The following is a 20,332-nucleotide window of genomic DNA, read 5'->3' on the forward strand; positions in this document are numbered from 1 at the left end:
CAGGCAGGCAGCTACAGTATTTACAAGTTAGTGTAGTGCGTCCCCTGTGCAGTGTGCACCTAAAGCTACCTGGAGATAATTGCTGTTGTTCTGCTCCTATTAATACCACAGGCAGGCAGCTACAGTATTTACAGTTAGTGTACTGTGTCCTCTGCACAGTGTGCACCTAAAGCTACCTGAAGAAAATTAGTGGTGTTCATCTGAACCTATTAATACCACAGGCAGGCAGCTACAGCATTTACAGTTAGTGTAGTACTTCCTCTGCACAGTGTGCACCTAAAGCTACATGGAGACAATTGCTGTTGTTGTTCTGCTCCTATTAATACCACAGGCAGGCAGCTACAGTATTTACAGTTAGTGTACTGTGTCCTCTGCACAGTGTGCACCTAAAGCTACCTGAAGAAAATTAGTGGTGTTCTTCTGATCCTATTAGTACAGTACCGCAGGCAGCTGCAGTATTTACAAGTTAGTGTAGTGCGTCCCCTGCACAGTGTGCAACTAAAGCTACCTGAAGAGAATTAGTGGTGTTCTTCTGATCCTATTAATACCACAGGCAGGCAGCTACATTATTTACAGTTAGTGTAGTGCGTCCTCTGCACAGTGTGCACCTAAAGCTACCTAGAGACAATTGCTGTTGTTCTCATACTAATAATACTACAGGCAGGCAGTTGATTCTGCTAGCCGCAGTATCAGTATATATATATACATCCCAGCTTTGTGCAGCTACATCTCACTGCAGGCCATTAGTATGTCTGGAAGGCCAACAAGGAGAGGCAGACATTCACAAGCCAATAAAAGAGGGCAAGCAGGCTCTGTGTCTGGAGGCAGCTGGCCGTGTTGAGCCGCAACATGCGGAAGACTTGGTAGAGTGGATGACCAAGCCGTCCTCATCCTCCTCATCCTCTCTCACCCAGGCTCAGGGTACGTTGTCTGGCAAAGCAGCTGCCAACGCGGTCTCTTCCCTTGGCTCAATGGCATCAGTCACTCCTTCCCTAGCCCCACCATGTCCACCGAACTGTTTGACCACAGTGTTGGGTACATGCTCCAGGAGGATGCCCAGCGTTTTTAAGGCTCCGATGATAGTACCCAGCTAGAGGAAGGCAGTAACGTGAGCCCAGAGTTAGGGGGTGCCCAAGAAGGACAGCAATCTGGCAGTCATATTCCCCTAGCTGCAGCATACTGCCAGCTTTGCTCCAGTGATGAGGAGGGAGGGGATAATGAGGTCACTGACTCCACGTGGGTGCTTGATAGGAGAGAGAAGGAGGAGGAGGCACATCACCAATGAGGCAGGATGCCCTCCAGGGGCCAGCTTAAGGGCAGCATACCGACTGCATCACAACGCAGAGCTCCGCATGTGCAGGGCGCTGCTGTCTCTGTGCGTTATTCCAAAAGTTCTTTGGTGTGGTCCTTTTTTGAGACGAGTGCATCAGATCCCACCGCTGCTATTTGCAGCATATGTCTCAAGCGTATCTCTCATTGCCAAAACATCTCCTGCTTGGGCACCACATGCTTGACCAGACATATGCTGACCTGCCATGCAGTTCATTGGCAAGTGTAACTAAAAGACCCATACCAAAGAACAAAGAGGACCTCTCCTTGCTCCTGAAATTCAACTGCTGCCTTTTCAGTTGGTAGACTCTGCCCCCTTCCGTGAGCTTGTGGAATGTGAGGTTCCTCAGTGACAGGTTCCCAAACGCCACTTTTTCTCACGGAAGGTGATTCCAGCTCTCTACCGACATGTGGAAGGCAATGTCTTGGCCTCGCTGGACATGGCGCTCAGCGGTAAGGTGCATATTACCGCTGACTCATGGTCCAGCAGGCATGGACAGGGACATACCTATCTTTCACCATGCACTGGGTGACTTTTCTGGCAGCTGGGAAGGATGCAGGACAAGGTGCAGTAGTGTTGGAGGTTGTTCTGCCACCACGCCTCCAAAATACTACTAGTGGTGATTCTGCCACACCTCTCTCCTCCTCCCCCTCCTCTTCTTCTTCCTCCATGGCCTCTTCCTGTGCTGATTTGACTTTGGAACCAGCGGTGCTCCGTAGGCGTTCAAGGAGCTACTCAAGCACGCAGGCCAAAAGATGCCATTCGGTGCTTGAGCTGATGTGCTAGGGGGACAGGATCCACACTGGGGCAGAGATTCTGTCAGCTCTGCAGGGGCAGGTTCAGAGGTGGTTGATGCCACGCCAGCTTAAGGCAGGTATGGTGGTTTGCGACAATGGCACTAACCTCCTCTCCGCCCTCAGACAGGGACAACTGATCCATGTGCCCTGTTTGGCTCACATCCTTAACTTGGTGGTGCAGCAGTTCTTGGGCAGGTACCCGGGCTTACAGGATGTCCTGAGGCAGGCCAAGAAAGTCTGTGTGCATTTCTGCAGGTCATATAATGCCAGTGCTCGGCTGGCTGACCTCCAAAAGGAATTTAACCTGCCCATGAACCGCCTAATCTGTGACATGCCCACCAAGTGGAACTCAACGTTACCATGCTGCAGCGGCTGCACATGCAGCAGAGGGCCATCAATGAGTACCTGTGTGACTATGGCACCAAGACAGGGTCAGGAGAGCTTGTTTTTTTTATCCCCACGCCAGTGGGCCATGCATTCAGACAATTTTTTAGTCCGCAGCCCCAGGGTATGATCGGTTCCAGCAACCATCGCCAGTGTCTGTTTTACATGGTGCAGGAATACCTAGGGGCAAGATCTGACTTGGACACCTTTCCCACCAAAAATCCTCTGGGTTACTGGGTCTTAAGGATGGATCACTGGCCAGAGCTTGCACAGTATGCAATTGAGCTACTGGCCTGTCCTGCATCCAGCGTTCTTTCGGAACGCACATTCAGTGCTGCTGGAGGTTTTGTAACCGATCACAGGGTGCGCCTGTCCACCGACTCGGTCGATCGACTGACCTTCATAAAAATTAATCAGTCTTGGATCACCACCAGCTACCAAGCACCTGATGCTGATGTAACCGCATCATTTTTTTTGAAATGTCAGATCCCTTCAAGACTGCCTATGCTGATGCTGAGTGACTATCCTGTTATGCTGAGTGACTATCCTCTTCCTCCTCAATGATCATGCTGATAGCTTGTAAGAATACTTTTAGTTCTGGGTGCCGCCACCAGTGGCTAAGGCCCAATTTTTCAGCTCCCGTTTAACAGGGGCGTGTAATTACAATTTTTGATGCAATACTTTGCAGCAGGGCTTGTTCCTGCGCTCCAACTAGAGTATCTGTGAGGGGTTGCAGTGTTGTGGCACCAGCACCAGTGCCTAAGGCCCAATTTTTCAGCCCCTGTTTAACAGGAGCGTGTAATTACAATTTTTGATGCAATACTTTGCAGCAGGGCTCGTTTCTTCGCTCCAACTAGAGTATCTGTGAGGGGTTGCAGTGTTGTGGCACCAGCACCAGTGCCTAAGGCCCAATTTTTCAGCCCCTTTTTAACAGGGGCGTGTAATTACAATTTTTGATGCAATATTTTATAGGCGGGCTCATTCCTGCGCTCCAACTAGAGTAACGGTGAGGAATTACAGTGTTGTGGCACCAGCACCACCACCACCAAAGGCCCAATTTTTCTGCCCCTGTTCAACAGGTGCATGTAATTACAATTCTTCATCTAATATTTCACAGCAGGGCCCATTCCAGCTCCCATCAAGAGTAACTGTGAGGACTTACAGTGTTGTGGCAACACCACCACCACCAAAGCCCAATTTTTCTGCCCCTGTTCAACAGGTTCATATAATTACAATTCTTGATCTAATATTTCACAGCAGGGCCTGTTTCTGCGCCCACAAGAGTAACTGTGAGGACTTACAGTGTTGTGGCACCAGCATCACCACCACCAAAGGCCCAATTTTTCTGACCCTGTTCAACAGGGGTATGTAATTACAATTCTTCATCTAATATTTCACAGCAGAGCCCGTTCCTGCGCCCACTAAGAGTAACTGTGAGGGCTTACAGTGTTGTGGCAACACCAACACCTAAGGCCGCAATTTCTGCAGAGTATATAGGGCAGGCCCGTACTTTCAAACATCCAACTTACAAACGACTCCTACTTGCAAACGGAAGGAGACAACAGGAAGTGAGATGAAATCTACCCCTAGGAAGGGAAATTCTCTCCTGTAAGAGATAATGTGGGAAAAACATGTCTCCTCTCCCCTGATGCTTTAGCACCAATCCTTGTTTCACTAAAAACCCCAAATTGTCCAAAAACGTTTGTCATTGGGACAGAAAGTGAGGTAAAATCTTCTGAAGAGGTGCACAGACAGCAAAACAAATGTCACAGGGGTGATAACCCTTCCCTAGGTTTTCCAAAAAGCTTAAAAATAGATTTTTTGGCTGGAGCTACACTTTAAAAATGTACCAGTTCAAAATTACAAACAGATTCTACTTAACAACCAACCTACAGTCCCTGTCTTTTTTGCACCGCCTGTATACTGCTGTTCAGAGGGCCTGGGGCCACACGCCTTTCCTTTTTTTAATTTGGGTGCGGGGTTCCCCTTAATAGCCATACAAGACCCAAAGGGCCTGGTAATGGACTGGGGAGGGGGGGGTACCCATGCCGTTTGTCTCACTGATTTTCATCCATATTACTGGGACCGGACATTACATTAAAGCCGTAAGCAGTTTTAAATGACTTTTATTACTTTAAAAACGTCATTTTGTGCAGGGACTGTTCTAAGCACGGGAAACACACGCCACTTTCTATAGGCATACTATAGACACCCCCCAGGTACAATATTTAAAGGAATATTTCACTTTTTTTTTTACTTTTTTCACTTTAACGCCCCGTACACACGGTCAGATTTTCCGATGGAAAATGTCCGATCGGAGCGTGTTGTCGGACATTCCGACCGTGTGTGGGCTCCATCGGACATTTTCCATTGGATTTTCCGACACACAAAGTTTGAGAGCAGGCTAAAAAATTTTCCGACAACAAAATCCGATCGCGTCAATTCTGACCGTGTGTGGCCAGTTCCGACGCACAAAGTGCCACGCATGCTCAGAAGAAATTCCGACACGGAACAGCTCGGTCTGGTAAAATTAGCGTCACGCTGCAATGTAAAAAATGGTTTAATACAGCGCACTCTCTTATTCTTTATAATGTGAGAAGAATGAAGTAGTTTTGCTGCTTATATTCACACAGACTTCTCACAAACTTCTTTCTTTATTATTTATCGGGATTCCCTCAATATATTTTGATTTGTCACATTTGACCAATTTTTTTTTGTTTGTTTTTAATTGTAAAAAATTTTTTTTCAAGGCTGTTTTTTTTTTTACTTTTATTGCTTTTTATTCCAGAATATTTTTGTGTGTGTTTTGTGTGTCAAGTTACCACAACACAATTATTATCTTGTATTATTTAATCTCAATGAGATTGTTTGGTGTTGATGTCTCTTGTTAATTTCACATTGTATTTTGAGATGTACCTGCCTCCTCGCCAACAAACTGTTTTTTTGAAGGAAAACACACATAGGCAAGTAGAATTGAAGCAAAAATTCCTTTAAGGGCTCACAACCAAACAAAAAGGGAGGCAACACTGGGGAAACAGCGAATTTGGCGAAGCCTTTGGCCCCCAGGGCACACATCAATCATTTTACTGCAAAATTGGTGGCCTGAGGAGTCCTTATCTAAGAGAGTGCAGTCTGGTCCAGAAGTCCCAGAGATCCGGAAAGCAGCAGATGACATCTCTGTCCCCAGGCTGTGGTCATACAAGAGACTGCATCTTTTGTCAGACCAGACTGAACCCAGATCATCACTCTTTGGTCTTCCTTCCACACTTCCTTGCACGCTGTGGCTCTGGTGGTGGAGTTGTGGCAGGAAGAGGAGGAGGAGGATGGTCCATCTCAATCACGTCGGTCTTGGGTGTGATTTCACCACTCACCCCCTTAGTTAGGACTTTATAAATAAGTTTCTCACACATGAGGTGTTGGCCCTCCTGCATGCCCTTCAGTTTGGTGGCAGCCATGCTGGCAAAGGCCTCTTCAGGAGTGGGTAAGGCTCTGAGGGACGCAGAAGCCTCCTGAATGAGCCTGAGCGCTGAATCCTGAACGTGACTCCCCTTCCTGGGTCTTTTGTATGGAAGGCGGAGGGGAGGGACCTGCGATTCGGTCAGGCTCCGACTGGTCCCAGGCTTCTCCTGGCTGGCACTTAGCCCCACCTCCTCCTGGCTGCCACTAACCCCCACCTCCTCCTGGCTGCAACATTCCACAGCCTCTTCCTGTGTGCCACATTCCAGAGCCTCGTCCTGGCTGAGGTCTTCCTGTGTATAACAAAGGGACATAGTTTGAGTTTTTGATTCATCAATCACACACAATTTTCATCTCATGATCGTTGCAAATTGAATGTTAACAAATATAACAGACTATCATTCTGAGCCCGGCATTTTTCATTCTTGTCCCAATTTTTTGTGCCCACTACTGTCTATTGATATGTAAAACACTTTATTAAATTAGCAATTAGTGATCAATAATAACATCTAGTAAAGATCATTTATTTATTGACCAGAAATCTGTAGAAGAATTCTATACCTGACTCCATCTGGGCTCCTCCACTTCTTCCTGGCTGGAAGTCCCAGGTTGCACATCGGAAGCCTCAGCTGGGGTGGAAGAGTGGAAGGAAGGGTTGAGAGGGATTCCCTGACTCCAGTGTGGTCTGACAGAAATCGCAGTCTCTCATAGTACCACAGCCTGGGGACATAAATGTCATCTGCTCCAGCTCCTGATCTCTGGGAATCCGTGACCTTCTTGCGCTCCCTAAGATAAGTGCTCCTCAGGCCACCAATTTTGTCTTTTAAATAGGGGATGGTTGCAGTGGGGACCACCGGCTTCACCAACTCCAGCAGTTTCTCCAGTGCTGCCTGCCTCTTTTGTTCATTATTGTAATGTGGATGTCTCACCTGCCACAGACAGGGCAGCTCCCTGTATTTGTCTATGAACAGGGGGAGGGAATTGTGGTTATTGAAGCCATCCATTTTATCTGCAAAACACAACACGAGACAAACCCTAATGTCAGCCAAAACTCTCATAATCTTGTTACAATATAGGCCTCAATCTAGAAGCAGTATAGGCCCAAGTTTAGATCTTACCTTCGTTATCACGATCGGCACCTCCGATACTCCTTCCTCCGCTCACAGATCGTACGTACTACGCACGCGTGTTACGATTTATACACACTGCGCATGTAACTCCGCCCACTCCTGACGTTCTTTCTAGTCTATTCCCCACCCCTTTTCGTTCAGCGCAGTGGGGAAAGAGCACATGGCGGAGACACAGCAGGTGCGTGCTAATTATAGCAACGAGGAGGAGGGGGAGGAAAGCCCAGAGCCGGAAATGTCTGGATCCAGAAGGAGAAGATTTAACGCCTCAAATATGTCCTTTGGGGAGATGTTGGAGATGGTGGACATCCTGAAGAAGGCCGACTATGATGGAAAGTATAGACCTTACCCCAACCCCAATGTCAGAAAGGCCAAGATCATGGCGAAAGTGGTCAAAAGTCTGCATCGAAAGATCAGCTCAGGAAATGGTGGTCGGACCTAAAATTAAGAGAACACGAGCAGTACAGAAAAATCCGGAGAGTGCTGCAAAAAAGTAAGTAGTTGTGCTGTGTTCCTATTCTTTATGTTTATTACATTTGTGCTGCTCCGTGTGCTTTTCTTAACTGCTATCCAGTTTAAAATGTCAACTTTCATGTTCATGGGCACATTATTCGTTCGTATCAAACATTTTTCTTTCGGCCTATAAAACACTATTGTTTTGGCCATATGCATTTGACCACATTTTTTAGGGCCCCTGTTTGTATGAAAATAATTTGGTTGTGTAGATGGGTTTGTTACTAGAATGAAATGCAAACTAGATTCTGTGTAAGGAGAGGACACTCAGCAGCAGTTTTCACAGCTGGATTCTGGAGCACTAGTGTGGGACACAAGAACACCCTTTTTATTAGAGGGCCCACACAGGTGCTCCAGTGTATACTATAGGGGTGTCTCCATCTGTGAAGCTTGGACAAAACAGGTAAAGTATTGAAGCTTGACAAAGGACACTAAAAATTCTACATCTTGGAACTCTGCCCAAACAGACAATTGTACCCCACTTTCAAGCAATGTTTCATATTTATAGTTCTGCCATCAAATATCTGTGTGCTAAGTATACCATTTTTTTTTAACATAGGGGAGAAAAGACTCAGAGGACACCCCTCATCCGAGGAGACCAGAGACCCCCCCCACCTCTGGAAGAAGGGGAAATCCCCCAAAGACAAGAAGAGCAGGAGGAGGAAGACGTGGTGGAAATAGTCACCACAACAGGTGAGTGTTTGCGACCACAGGCTCAGGTAAGAGATGGATGCCGGCATATTTATAATACATGTTTTTTTTTTATTTCTATCTTTTTAAGTGATCGTGATGTTGTGGATCCAGGGCATTTCACCTTGGAAAGTGCACAGATCCTGATTGGGGAGATCATGGGGTGTAATAGGGACTTGGAAAACTTCAAGAAAAACATCAATGATGTTATTCAAAAAAATAAGAACATCATTGATGTTTTGGGGAGAGTTTAAAACCCTTCCAAATCCCTTTCTTTTATGGTGTGCTACAATTTTAACATTTTTTGTCTAATTGTAGAAAAGCCAAATTTTGAGAATGCACACAGTGTGTCAACATGTGCTATCTGCCATCATGGGAGATCAATGGACGCGTTTGGGGGGTGCAACCCCTTCCTCAATAATAAAGTAGCTGTGAGGAAGGGGTTGCTCCCCCAAAACACATCCCTTGATCCCCCATGATGGCAGCTAGCACATGTTGACATTCAGGTATTTGTGTGCATCTTCAAAATTTGGCTTTTCCGGTAGTGACTTCACCCCATCTGAACGCAATATCAAACACAGTTCCTAAATACTCATGTCTGATATTGCCTTCAAGTTCTACCAAATGTGAACTTTGTAAGTTCAAAATTTGTGTCTTTCTTGTGGGTTTTAAACATGCCTGTTTTATCTTAAATGGACATTTCTACTTTTTCTAATGTGACCCCAAAAATTGTTATACAACAAACATGTTGGTTTGTTTTAAAAACCTTTTCTAAATTCACATGTGATTGTGCAGGTATTAAAAATATTGTTAATCAAGAATGTGTGGATTATTGTCTCAACGCTCCAACACTTTTGGGATGCTCTAATTGGTGTTTTCAGTGACAATGGGTGTTATTTCCTAAGAGCAAATCCACTTTGCACGCCAAGTGCAGTTTCAACTGCACTTGCAGTGCAAAGTGTCTTTGCCTTTAGTAAATAACACCCAACAGTGCTTTGTATAAGGTTACACAATAATGCCATTTTCAGGACTCACCATATTTCTGTCAGGGTCAGCTAAAACAAACACAAGCAGTAAATGTCACCAAAGATTTGTTTAATGTCTTTTTTTATTTGATAAAGGTTTCACACATTGTCTGGCATATTGATAGCCCCCCTACCCGAAAAGAATTCAAGGTATCTTAGCCGGACATCACGGGCACTCAGGGAGGGCAAGCCAGGACGGCCACTTTCAAGCGCCGTCAGGGTTGGTTCATTTTGAATTCCGGCCTCAGGCCCAACTGAGCTAGCATAGTTGGCAGAATGTTGCCATAAAAAGTTGTGTAGAACACAGCACGCCAGGATAATATGATTCAGTTTATACTCCGCCATATGTATGGGTGTAAGAAATAGGCGGAACCGGCTGGCCATGATTCCAAACGTGTTCTCCATCACTCTTCTGGCTCTGGCCAGCTGGTAATTAAAAACCCTCTGGTCCGGGGTGAGGGTCCTCATCGGGAATGGCCGCATAAGATGGTCCCCCAGCGCAAAGGCTTCATCCGCAATGAAGATGAATGGGAGTCCTTCCACATTGTCTTCTGGAGGTGGCAAGTCCAAGCTGCCATTCTGGAGACGCCTGTAGAACTCCATCTGGGTGATGACTCCACCATCGGACATCCGACCATTCTTCCCCACGTCCACATACAGGAACTCATAAGTAGCTGACACCACTGCCAACATCACAATACTATTGAACCCCTTATAATTATAATAGTACGACCCAGAGTTAGGTGGTGGGATGATGTGGACGTGTTTCCCATCAATTGCCCCTCCGCAGTTAGGAAAGTCCCACCGCTGGGCAAAGTGGGAGGCCACAGTCTGCCATTCCTGTGGCGTGGAAGGAAACTTTTGAGGAAAACAAAAAAAAATAATCTTTTTGCACATAAACATGGAAAGCAGATTAGACACAAACATTCTTGGCCAACATCAAGATAATATTTATTTATGGGATTTTTTAAAGACCAAAGTATAAGTTACACCTATCATATTCCCCCTCCCCCCTCTCATGGGCCATTTCTAACATTATAGGGGGGGAGCTCTTGGACAGGTAACCCTCTCCACTTCATTGAGAGATGAATGCCTAAATAATGGGTATTACTTTGAACAGCCCCTCCTTAGTTACACTATTGGCAGCCCACTGGACAGGTAAGAAGTGTCATAATACAAAGATATAAATACACATTGTACACATTTGAGCACATTAGGACATTCTGCTATTACCTATCAAGATAATAATAGGATAAAAAAACTTTAAACAGTACCATTTGAAAGTATACAGGCAGGCCCTTGCACTACATGCTTTGGGGAAATCATCCATAAATCTGACCACTAAAGAGATGGGTATAGTGTGTATGGGTTTGGCAAAGTCAGCAGATAGATGATTGAGGATAGATAGAGAATTGGTATCAGCTGACTTAGCAGTTGGGGGGAGGGAGGGTTCAAAATGATTTGGGGACCCTCCAAAAAAACCTCTGGCACTCTGCCTGAATTTAAAACACAAATCACATTTTAAAACATTTTAGGGGGTGTTTAGGGTAAAGCACTACTATGGAGCTGATAAAATATATTGTTAAGTGACTACATGAGGTGAATATAGGGCCAGGAGAGCATGCTGGGGAGGTAAGTGATGGCAAATATATATGAAGGACAACAAAAATAATTGCCTAAAAATCCAGCATGCATGAGGACAAAGGGGACATTCACAGCATATTACAATCATGGTAATTTGGGAATGTGGAAAGAAATACTATATATTATCAAACATTAAATACAATAAAATGTGATGTTAAAGGATAAAAATCTTACCTTAATATACTCCTTCTGCAGGACCTGTATGATGGCAGAACAGGTCTCTGGGATAATGATCCCCAGAGCCTTGGGGGAGATGCCTGTTGAGAACTTCAAGTCCTGCAGGCTTCTCCCTGTCGCCAAGTACCGCAGGGTGGCGACTAGCCTCTGCTCCGGAGTGATGGCTTGCCTCATGCAGGTATCCTGCCTGCTGATATAGGGGGTCAGCAAAGCCAACAAACGGTGAAATACGGGGTCCGTCATCTGGAGAAAGTTCCAGAAATCATCAGGATTATTCTCACGGATCTCACGGAGCAAAGGCATATGACAGAACTGGTCACGCTGAAGCCTCCAATTCTTGGTCCATGAACTCCTCCCCACCCTGTTCATGGACTGGACTTGTGTCAAGGTCAGGACCCCAACACCAAGCCCCCGCACAGCACGAACTCTACGAGGAGTACGTATACGCAACATGGCTAGAAAACGGTCGGCTGCTCAGAACGAAGTAACAGAACGCACTGAAGAACAGCAAGGCCTGTGAAGAGCGACCTGAAAAACAGTAATGAACGAACAAGAACACATTGACAAAGTCACGTGTAGCTTGCTTGCACGCACTGAAGAGCAGATACAAACCCAGAAGCACAAACTGAACAGTAGAAAATGATCTGAAAACCACGAGTCTGAAAAAGCGCAAATCGTCTCTCACCAAACTTTTACTAACACGAGATTAGCAAAAGGAGCCCAAAGGGTGCCGCGCTTGGTTCTGAACTAGCCTTTTCTAGTCTTGTTGTACACGGTTTACGTCACCGCGTTCTTGGCGATCAGAAATTCCGACAACTTTGTGAGACCGTGTGTATGCAAAACAAGTTTGGGCCAACATCCGTCGGCAAAAATCCTAGGATTTTGTTGTCGGAATGTCCGATCAATGTCCGACCGTGTGTACGGGGCATTAGCGTCATTAAAATCACTGTTCCTGAAAAAACGGCCATTTTTAAAACTTTTTTTTTGCATTGATACATGTCCCCTGGGGCAGGACCCAGGTCCCCAAACCCTTTTTAGGACAATACTATGTAAATTAGCCTTTAAAATGAGCACTTTTGATTTTGAACATTCGAGTCCCATAGACTTCAATGGGGTTCTAACGTTTGTGCGAATTTTCGGTCCGTTCACAGGTTCTGGTGCGACTCGGCTCATCCCTAGTCAGGATAACAGAACCACTGCCCGGCCATCATTCTGCTATAGGCTGGGTGGGAAGTGGTTAAGGAAGGGCTGTACCAGGTTGAAATCGAACCCTATATAACCTGCGTCCCCTTCCTCTCCAGACGAGTCTTCGGACGCTGATCTGGGTAGCACCTGGGCCTCTTCAGCCCCGGATCTTAGCTGATGCGTAGTCACTTGGGACACAGAAGGGGCTTGCTGATGTGACAGCTGCAGCAGATCAGCAAATTACTTTAGCGTATCTTTAAACACTCCTTTCATAAGGGACACCATCTCCCCCTTCCCTGCTTACTTATCCTTGGTTACCTCCTTAAGGCAGGTTTCGCAAACTGTTTTGCCAGGAAGCGACTCCTTTGGACAAGTCCAGCACATCTGGGGCCCAGGTTGAGGATGGTGGGATGGGCTTCTGGTCCTCACAGGGGAGCTACAGAGTCTAGATCTAGACCGATCATGTCGGTCTCTTGACCTTTCTCTGCGCTGGCTACCCCTGGACATAGAGAGGTACCCTTGCTCTGACTGGCTTCTCTCTGAGTGGGGAGATGAATGGTGTCTTGATGAGCTGACAGGAAAAAAAAATAATAATAATAATAAAAGATGTGTTTTTTTTAACACAAGTGCCAAAAATAGGAACACGACCATTCCACGTAGCGGTGGGTGAGCCTCCTACCTTCTTGGCATATGCTGGTCTTTTGGGGTTGGCATTGTCTCATTTGCAGCAATAGGAGATGCAGACTGTTAAGGAAGCACAGGAAGACAGGTCATCTATGGTTCACACAGCCCACAAGCTCCACAGCAGGCAGCCCTGCCTACCTCACACTCCTGCTTGCAATCCCAGCAGCGCAAGCACACTGTCTCTGGTGAGACAGCATTATACCGGACCTTCACCAGTTTAAATCCTGTAGCAAGTCATCTGGCCCTACCCCCACAAAATCCGATTGGTCACTAACCTCACATCTTCTGCATCCATTCGACTTCCTGGAACTACTGTGGAATGCGCCACCATCTTGCTAGGGCTGGAGGGCTTTATTGTAGCTGTACAGCGGGATCCCTGGGGCTCCATGGGCTGTTGAACATCAGGGAGAGGAGAGACAATGCCACCCCTGCTGCAAACCCTTGGTCCACTTCTTGATGCCCCAAAAACCAGCATGATTGCATGGGTGGGGGTGGGGCCTTAACATGGAGCTGTCAGGAAAGGTATTCATTATAGCATGCAGGGAATAAATAGTCACAAAATCAAATTCACTATAGGTCACATACATAAGTGACTAAATCAGTAGTTATAGTAGATGCAGGGGAATTGCACATGGAAATATTGTTTAGCTCCTAATTTCATAGATTAAATGGTTCTTAAACATGTGGTATATTGTGATGATCTGCTTTAACATTTCTTGAAATATTGTTGTGAAAGCAGAAATATGCTTGAAAGTCTGAGAAGACATAAATTCCCCCTGTTTTTAAAACTCTGTATTGACACAACTGAGCATGTCAAGATGGAAAAATAATCACAATCCTACTCTCATTTCATTTTAGCCATGTGCTATAGTAAATTCCAAAATGTGGGAATTCTTGTTCCCGACCGGGAATTTGTGAGAGCTGGCAAACTATGTACTATTTATATATAAAAAAAGTGTCAACCATTTATTCTCATTGTATAACTGTTACTTCCACAAAAACATACATTTTAATTTTGAGATGAACTCTTTAATTCCTAAAATAAATTGTCCTTGCTGGGTTTTTATGTTGCTTCTTACTCCTTTTTTTTTAAACAATGCTAGTAATGTGTAATGTTTTCATGTTTTTGGAACAGATTATTCTCTCTCTCGTTACATAATTTTTAGAGATATAAATACATAGATAGATATAAATATATATATATATATATATATATATTTATATATATATATATATATATAAATTGTGAACATATTTTAGATATCAATGCATAGACAAGTGTAGCGCTGTGGGTTTAAAAAACTTATATAGATATAAGAATAAAGAAAACGTCTATGTCAAACAGCAAACATTGCAAAATATGACAGCTTAACAAATAAACAAATAAAGTCTCTGATGTTCTTCAGATCATTTAAGGACTGAAAGGGACTGATGTTAGTCCAAAAGTATGTATAGTTCCTTATTCACCACGTGGATAACGCATGCAAAGGTGTGATGGATCCTCCACATAGAGAAAAAGTGAAGGCTTACCAGAAGGATTGAACTCATAAGAACGTACGTTCAATTAGTCAATCAAGCTTATAACCCCAACGGGCAATCAAAAGGAGGAACCTCACTATTGGATGGCAGTAAAACTTCAGAACATATCCAGACTCCTGACGGAACTTTAGAATGGATGGCAAACCTTCCCACGGATCATCTCAGATGGATAGTCAATCCAAAGAGGAAGGAGAAGAGCCAACCACACACTAAAACGTCTATCACTGAAAAATCACTGGGGCGTGTTTCAGTGATAGACGTTTTAGTGTGTGGTTGGCTCTTCTCCTTCCTCTTTGGATTGACTATCCATCTGAGATGATCCGTGGGAAGGTTTGCCATCCATTCTAAAGTTCCGTCAGGAGTCTGGATATGTTCTGAAGTTTTACTGCCATCCAATCGTGAGGTTCCTCCTTTTGATTGCCCGTTGGGGTTATAAGCTTGATTGACTCATTGAACGTACGTTCTTATGAGTTCAATCCTTCTGGTAAGCCTTCACTTTTTCTCTATGTGGAGGGTCCATCACACCTTTGCATGCGTTATCCACGTGGTGAATAAGGAACTATACATACTTTTGGACTAACATCAGTCCCTTTCAGTCCTTAAAAGATCCGAAGAACATCAGAGACTTTATTTGTTTATTTGTTAAGCTGTCATATTTTGCAATGTTTGCTGTTTGACATAGACGTTTACTTTATTCTTATATCTATATAAGTTTTTTAAACCCACAGCGCTACACTTGTCTATGCATTGAAATTTTGACAAAATCCTTATTTGTTGTGTGAGCTGCTTTCCCGTAGGGTAAGCGCAGGGTTATACTTTTTTCTTTTTTGGTCTTAACATATTTTAGATAGATAGATAGATAGATAGATAGATAGATAGATAGATAGATAGATAGATAGATAGATAGATAGATAGATAGAAATTATATATGCATTCTCTGCAGTATATATATTTGTGTATATACTGCCATTTGCATTGTGTATGCTCAGGGACTTTGCCATTTGTGAAATATCTTTTGACACACTGAGCATGCTCAGCCATTTTGCCATATTTGTGGATACACTAAGCATGCTCAGAGACTTAGCTGTTTGACATCTGATAAGTAAATGGTAGATAATGCACTTGTTACTCTCCATCTCACATAACTCTAAACCAATACTCCCACAGCTGTCTTCACAAACCACAGACAATACCATTGCTGATACAAATTTAAAATGAGTAACAATTTTGTGTGTTGTTGTTGTTTAGTATTTCCAAATGATCATACTTTTCACCAAAAAAAATGTAATATGTGTACCAACATCATTAATCCAAATGAAAATGTCATTATCAAAATTCAGAGGGTAACACCACTATTCTACACTCACACACCAATAAACACCAAATATAACAGAATAAAACAAGAAACAGAACTCCTGCCCGATGTAATTCCACCACCTATAGGTAAATGCCTAAATAAATTTAGTATTTAGGTGTTGGAGGTTTCCACCACCATTGCAAATTTTCCATATGTGTTCCATGGAGAAGAACAAGAATCAGCCTTGTAAATTCCACAACAGCATAAATTGCAGCCTCTTACCTTGCAGCTCCATGCATGTAGCAGCACAGTGGCTAACTGGATAGCACTTCTGTCTTGCTCCCAAACATGCCATTATCTGGTTAGAGTTCTTCCTCTGTTGTGATGTTATAGCTTCTTTTTCACAAGGTATTATATTTCTGATGGTTTTCACATAATGGAAACAAAAGAAATGACATTATAAATAAAGCCAGTGTGGGTTTTACACCAGTTTTTATTTTGGTCAGATATGGATTTATATGTATGATGTGATCCTGCATTCATATTTAAATCTTGGATGCTGATGACAAATGTGCTTGTCAACAATTTGTGTGAAGCAGCCCTCACAAAGTTGACATTTCCTGCTTTGTAACCTCCACATGCCCAACAACTTACAACTTGAATTGTTTTGTTTTTGGTATCACTGATCATGGCCAGAGACTTGGACATTTCATCTTTTCCATTATACACTGCACAGATACATATGCTTATCTATCTATATATAGCCATAGTGGTTGGTTAGTGCTCTGATCTTGCAACAATCAGGTCATGGGTTCATATCCCACCTATGCTACCTCCCTAAAGTTTCAATGGTGAACGGTTATGTGAGTAGGTGGAAGCATGTTTGCTATCAGCGTGGTGCAATTTATCTCTCACTGATGGTACTTATGTGTTTGCCAAAATACATATGAATTTGCCGTTGCAATTCTGGGGATGTGGTAGCATGTGTGGGATTCAAACTAATGACCTAAGTGCTGCTAGCTAAGAGTATTAAAGATTAAGCCATGGTGCTGAGTACAATTGTACATAGAATATAAAGAAGTACCATGATTACAGAATGAACATATATAAATAGAACTCAACATTTTAACAATATACGAATTAGACATAAAACACGTTTGACATATATAGAACAGAAATATAACTCTTACATCAATAATAACATAAATATCAGCAAATGAAGCAAAACAAGTCACATCTACTAATTTTTGGCGATTTAGCAAGGGTCTTGCATTTGTATTTTAGGAGAATATAAATTCTTTTGATCTATGTTCATTCTTTAATCATTGTACTACTGTATATTCCATGTATAACTGTGCTCATCTCAATGGCTTAGTGGGTTGCACTCCTACCTAGTAAGACTCAGAGCATGGGTTCAAATCCCAAGCATAGTATCCCCTGCTTAAATTTTAAACAGCATCTTATGCTGAAAATAGGTGAACTCCTAATCGCCACTGCCACATCAGCATGGTTGTTTCCATAATTTGCATGCTCAATTGCATACAATGGTATAGAAAAAATGGTGTAACAACTGCGCTAAAGAAACAAAAAAAATAAAACGGAAAAAAGGTGGTGGCAGCATGACTAACACCCATCCAGCACTAAGGGAGCAAAGATAAATATGTACAACATCAATACACAAACATATTAGAAAAAAGGATAAATCGCGCTGCCCCCCAAAAAATATAATAATGAATATGGCACACACGTGTATATAAAAAATGAATAATAAATATAACATATGTAAATAAACCAAAATCAGTAGTGGACCCAAAAAAATTGCTAAATCATGCAAATGATCATAAAAGATAAATATGGGTTGTTAATTGACATATACACTAACAGATGACCAATATTCAATGAACTAACAGTGTCCAATGATCAATAAACAGGGTACAAATTACTACAATAAACACCAGTGAATAATAAATTAAATATATTAAAGTTCATCAAAATATGAGAAAGTGATGTAAAGAAAATGGTGAAATGATTAATGTCTTCAAATAATGTGAAATCCACCACCGTAAATCAACAGGAATGCGCCCTTACCGAAATACCATGATCCCCCATTACAGAGGATCAGGGAAGGCATGTATTGTATAATACACCGCCTCCATGGAACGGCAGGCAGACACCAGATGGTAGGAAGTCACTAACAGCGACTGAGATCAGTGGGGAAACATCATGGTACATAGGAGGAAATAATAAATGCATAATTAGAAGAGATGACATAGGGGACTATAGCGTTTCCTTGTTTTAATTTTCCCCACTGACAGGAGTTACATATCAATGCACTGTGTTGGTTCTTCAATCTGATGTCAGCATTGATAAGAAAAACAGGGGAACCTTTATTTGCTTGTGCTATTTGATCAGAAATTGTCCTGTCATCATCTTTAAAGGAAGTTTTGTCAACATCTGCAATGCTGTTATCCAGCTGGACAGTCTGTTGATCTTGTCAGATTCTGCTCTCTCCTGGCCCTTCTTTATTAGCTCCCATTTCTGCAGGAATGTGGTCACTGTCCTAGTTACATTACAGGCAGCTGTGCTTTCATCCAATCGGTGCTGTGGTATGTGTGGTATGGTATGTTATTTAGCAAAAACATTATTGTGTGGAAATAAAATAATCAAACACTAGTGAACATGCAGAGTGTTATGCCCCGTAAACACGATCGGACATTGATCGGACATTCCGACAACAAAATCCATGGATTTTTTCCGATGGATGTTGGCTCAAACTTGTTTTGCATACACACGGTCGCACAAAGTTGTCGGAATTTCAAATCGCCAAGAACACGGTGACGTACACCACCTATGACGAGACTAGAAAAGGCCAGTTCGGAACCAAGCGCGGCACCCTTTGGGCTCCTTTTGCTAATTTCGTGTTAGTAAAAGTTTGGTGAGAGACGATTCGCTCTTTTTCAGACTCGTGGTTTTGTGGGTTTGTATCTGCTCTTCAGTGCGTGCAGCGAGTTATGCGTGACTCTTGTCATTGTGTTCTTGTTCGTTTGTTACAGTTTTTCAGGTCGCTCTTCACAGGCCTTGCTTTTTTTCAGTGCGTTCTGTTACTTCATTCTGAGCAGCCGACCGTTTTCTAGCCATGTTGCGTATACGTACTCCTCGTAGAGTTCGTGCTGTGCAGGGGCTTGGTGTTGGGGTCCTGACCTTGACACAAGTCCAGTCCATGAACAGGGTGGGGAGGAGTTCATGGACCAAGAATTGGTTGCTACAGCGTGACCAGTTCTGTCATATGCCGTGAGATCCGTGAGAATAATCCTGATGATTTCAGGAACTTTCTCCGGATGACAGACCCCATATTTCACCGTTTGTTGGCTTTGCTGACCCCCTATATCAGCAGGCAGGATACCTGCATGAGGCAAGCCATCACTCCAGAGCAGAGGCTTGTCTCCACCCTGCGGTACTTGGTGACAGGGAGAAGCCTGCAGGACTTGAAGTTCTCAACAGGCATCTCCCCCCAGGCTCTGGGGATCATTATCCCAGAGACCTGTTCTGCCATCATCCAGGTCCTGCAGAAAGAGTATATTAAGGTAAGATTTATCCTTTAACATCACATTTTATTGTATATAATGTTTGATAATATATTGTATTTCTTTCCTCATTCCCAAATTACCATGTTTGGAATATGCTGTGAATGTCCCCTTTGTTCTCATGCATGCTGGATTTTTATGTAATTATTTTTTTTCTCCTTCATACATATTTGCCTTCACTTACCTCCTCAGCATGGTCTCCTGGCCCTATATTCACCTCGTGTATTCACTTAACAATGTATTTTATCAGCTCCATAGTAGTGCTTTACCCCAAACACCCCCTAAAATGTTTTAAAATGCGATTTGTGCTTTAAATTCAGGCAGAGTGCCAGAGGCTTTTTTTTGGGAGTCTCCAAATCATTTTGAACCCTCCCTCCCCCAACTGCTAAGTCAGCTGATACCAATTCTCTATCTATCCTCAATCATCTATCTGCTGACTTTGCCAAACCCATACATACTATACCCATCTCTTTTGTGGTCAGATGTATGGATGAATTCTCCAAAGCATGTAGTGCAAGGGCCTGCCTGTATACTTTCAAATGGTACTGTTTAAAGTTTTTGTATACTCTTATTATCTTGATAGGTAATAGTAGAATTTCCAAATGTGCTCAAATGTGTACAATGTGTATTTATATCTTTGTATTATGACACTTCTTACCTGTCAAGTGGGCTGCCAATAGTGTAACTAAGGAGGGGCTGGCCAAAGTAATACCCATTATTTAGGCATTCATCTCTCAATGAAGTGGAGAAGGTTACCTGTCCAAGAGCTCCCCCCCCAAAATGTTAAAAATGGCCCATGAGAGGGGGGGTGTTTAAAAACTCCCTCAAATAAATGTTATCTTGATGTTGCCCAATAATGTTTGTGTCCAATCTGCTTTCCATGTTTATGTGCAAAATGAC

The sequence above is a fragment of the Aquarana catesbeiana genome, linkage group LG04 (assembly GCF_042186555.1).
Source record: "Aquarana catesbeiana isolate 2022-GZ linkage group LG04, ASM4218655v1, whole genome shotgun sequence".
NCBI classification, from domain to species: Eukaryota; Metazoa; Chordata; class Amphibia; order Anura; family Ranidae; genus Aquarana; species Aquarana catesbeiana.